Below are 4,245 nucleotides of genomic sequence, written 5' to 3' on the forward strand. Positions count from 1 at the left end.
TATAAGACACTGTCTTATTTTCGGGGAAACACGGTAGTACATTTAAATATGTTGTTGGCATTGTAATGATAAAATACATAGCCTTCCACGGGGGCTGATGTTAGCTTGCTTTCCGTTCAACTATTCCGACTGCCTCATCTCTTCCACACTGCCAACCTCATGTAAGGGCATCTGGTGATCCATCCGCTTCTTGTTTTCTAAGGTTTCCCCCCCATTGATGATACTCCACCAAGTCCACTCCTGCGCCCCCAGCGCTCTAGCTGCGGCATAATATCGTTTACACATTCCCGATACTTTGGCAATGTGTACACCAGGGGGTAGCCAAACTCCGGGCCCTCCAGCTGCGGTGGAACTACACATCCCATGATGCATCTCTCTGCGGGAGTCGTGGCTGTGAGAATCTTGCGACGCCTCGTGGGATTTGTAGTTCCACCGCAGCTGGAGGGCCGGAGTTTGGCTTCCCCCTGGTGTACACAGTAGGATTACCCTGCTGGATGGCCGCGTGGGATTGGCGGCACTGAAGCCGGGGAATAGTTTACATGCTGCCATATTATTGTCACTAGATCAAGAAGCAAATGAAGCGAGAACTGGGAGTTGCCCATTGACCTCTGGGATATGATGTCTGCGGGTATTGCAGCTTCCATCATTCTTTACCTTGGTGAGAAATAGGTGACAACCAAGGACTTTTTTTTTTTTCCACAACACAATCTTGCATGCAGTTTTTTAAGTGTGGGAGCGGTGGGAATATTGAAGGTCCGAGTGAAGTGAGGGGAATCCAACAATAGAAACTGACAGAGGTTGTCACCCTTCCCTACAAACTGAGGCTGAAGTGGGGCTTTAAATCTGGCTGGTCCAGCTAATGAGGAACTAAAAGTCCTTCAATATGTCTGTGGAGGTTCTCATTTGTCCGTGTCATGGTATATCTGTAAAAAAAATTAAGTCAAGGTGACTGGACTCGCTGTATTTTTCTTTATGACGTTTCACTGGACATCCGACCAGCTTTCTCGATGTCAGAATGACTTGTACAAAAAGAGAATTTTTTTTTTTTTACTACAACATTCTGAATGGAGAAAGCTAGTCGGATGACCCGTGAAACGTCATAAAGAAAAACACAGCGAGTCCAGTCACCTTGACTTAATTTAAGGACTTTATCTGTAAAAAAAAAAATGTGGCTTGCTGGGATTCGTAATTTATTGCATAACTGGAATTAAACTCGGGATGTCCAGATACCAGTGCCGATACCAGTGCCGATACTTGGCATTTTCAGGGTTGCAGCTGGGCCCTGGCACTCCACCACTCTGCCTGCTCCTGATCTGCTCTGCTCCTGATCTGCTCTGCTCTGCTCCTGATCTGCTCTGCTCCTGCTCTGCTCTGCTCCTGCTCTGCTCTGCTCCTGATCTGCTCTGCTCCTGATCTGCTCTGCTCCTGATCTGCTCTGCTCCTGATCTGATCTGCTCTGCTCCTGATCTGCTCCTGCGGTGCTATGTGTTTTGCCGCGTTTTTGAGACCCGTTTCACATGATTTTCAGGTTCTGATCAGGTGCAGATGCGTTCCAGTAAAAAAAAAGAAAAATATTTTTTATTTTTTTTGCTGTAGTGGGGCTGCCGGTATGTTTGCAGTGCGTTTTTGACGCGTTTCGCGTTTCCTGACCGTACAAAATGTGACCTGCAGTATTTTGTCTGTCGTAACCTGAACGGACTGCGCACGTGAGAACTGTAGCCCATAAAACACATAACACATAGCACATAGGGATACATTGGGATGCATTCTTAGTGCAGGAGCGTACGGATCAGGTCAGCACAGAAAACGGACGTGTGAACAGGCCCTTAAGTCTGTATTGTTTTAGAAAAACTGTCGCATGACAATAAACAAAAATGTATCAGTACTTGGAAAAATGGTATGGGTGCATCACTTTATATATATATATTAAAAAAAATAATAATGCATTATAATGGGGATGTACAAATCCCGGGAGCTCCGTGTGCTCCTTTAAAAATGACAGCTGCCTCCTAAATTGTTCTCTATTCTAGTGCTGGAGTTGGAAAAGTATCTGTATATTGTACTGAGTACGGTACTTAGTATCTGAACATCCCTAAATTAAACATTCCTCTCCCTCAGCAGACCTTTACCCCCCTCTGACTAATAATCCCCTCAGTATGCAGCTCTGCTGACATGAAATCATCTCGCATTCATTAGCTAAACTCGCATATATTTATTTTACTTCCAATTTCTTTTTTTTTTTTCTACTTCCTGGTCCACTTTGAGGTAGTCTGCGCCCAAGCGTTGCATCCTGGGAAGGTGACAACAGCAGAGCAATGCTGGGAAATCTCACCAGATCTCGGGGGGGAAAGACATTTTTTTTTTTCCTCCGAGAGATGTGTCTGGTCACATGTCTAGATAGTCCACGGTCCCATCGCACTCCTGACCGTGTAAATCCCTTCAGAAAATGGGTGCTGCGGTAGTCAACGGGCGGCAGCCGTAACAATCGTGAGCAGAAGCAGAGACACCGGCACTCCAGATTTGCAAAATACGTCTATTTATTGACGTGCATCATAGTAGCAAACAACGAACGTTTCGGTGTCGCAAAGGATCCCCTTCATCAGGCAAAACATACTGATGAAGGGGATCCTTTGCGACACCGAAACGTTCGTTGTTTGCTACTATGATGCACGTCAATAAATAGACGTATTTTGCAAATCTGGAGTGCCGGTGTGTCTGCTTCTGGTCACATGTCTAGTCACATGTGACAGAGTCCCAGGAAGTTAAAGGCAGATTTAGTAACCTGCCCTTAGTTCAAATGGCCGCTGTCAGAAGAATGGGGAAGAAAAGATAAATAAGGAATGCAAAGAATAAAAAGCCGGCAATTATTTATAAGTATCTGTTTGTAGATTGTCATCACTAAGCCCTCGTTCACACCTGAACGTTTTGTAGCGCGTTCTACGCTCGACAAAACGCTCAAAAATATAAATCCCATTGTATTCAATGGTCTCGTTCCCACCTTGGTGTATTTCCGCCCGTCCCTAACGCGCTACAAAACGGCCCACGCCTGAAAAGGTACAGGTACTACTTTGGGCCGTTTTGTTGCGCGTTTCCATTGGGATACAGCCAAGTAGCCTTCGGAAACGCCTTCGGAAACGCGAATCGCGGTAAAAAAACGCGCGACGGTCGCGCATATGCAATACGCCTAGGTGTGAGCGAGACCTAAAGGCTTCTTTGTTGTTTTTTTAACATCTGGGTGAAGTTCCTCTTTAAATGATGTTCTTATATCGCCACTATCTGCACTTTTCCTGATCTTCCGCTCAAAACTCATCCTTTTGCATTTTTAACGGACAACAAATGAATTAACTGCAAATAATCAATTCTATTTATTCATCAGAAAATTCTGCATTTTTATGGTACTCTAGTATTACATGTTTCCATACAAGTTGTCTTTTGTGTCTCCGGGTGTCTGTAATGAGTTGGCGTCTTTTTAATTGTTAAATGTCATTTCGTGTGAATTTGTATTTTCTTACAAAAATGTAAATTGAAAAGAAAATATTTTATTCAGGAAAATAAAGAACTTTTTAATGCATCGTTCTTTCTTTTATTATAGTTTTATGGAGGGTTGGGTGTGCCGCATTGAACGTGGGGGCAATTTTGGAAAAAGACATCTGGGGGGGTTTTTATTTTTAACATCGATAGACTGTGTATGAAGTAAATAAATATAATCTATATGAGAGTCCCATCAGCCATAACATTATTAGCACGGAGAGGTGAGGTGAATAACATTGATTATCTGGTTATAATGGCACCTGGAAGCGGGGGGGATATATTACAATGATGCCTGGAAGTCTGGGACAACTTTTTCAATCGATTATAATCGATTATGTCGATTAGTTGTTGCAGCCCTAGTTTGAAGGAAGAAGAATGGTTTGAGGAACACAACAATGAAATGGCTGTGAAAACTAAAGATTAATTTCTCGATTAATCGTTAAACTTTTTGATCGATTAAAATTATTTTCATCGCTAATGAAAACACTCGCCTTCTCCGCCGGCTTCCGGGAGTTCTGTTGGCTAACGAAGAGGGGAGGAGTCCAGGTGACGTCACGGACATCGACGTCGCCGGACTCCTCCCCCCCTTCCCCAAGTGGCTCCGTCGGCTAACGAATGGAAGGGGGGAGGAGTCCAGTGATGTTGATGTCCGTCACGTCACCGGACTCCTCCCTCTTCCCTTCGTTAGCCAAAGGAGCCACTTGGGCCGGTGAG

The sequence above is a fragment of the Nanorana parkeri genome, unplaced genomic scaffold, assembly GCF_000935625.1.
Source record: "Nanorana parkeri isolate BGI_ZX_2015 unplaced genomic scaffold, ASM93562v1 scaffold3387, whole genome shotgun sequence".
Lineage (NCBI taxonomy): Eukaryota > Metazoa > Chordata > Amphibia > Anura > Dicroglossidae > Nanorana > Nanorana parkeri.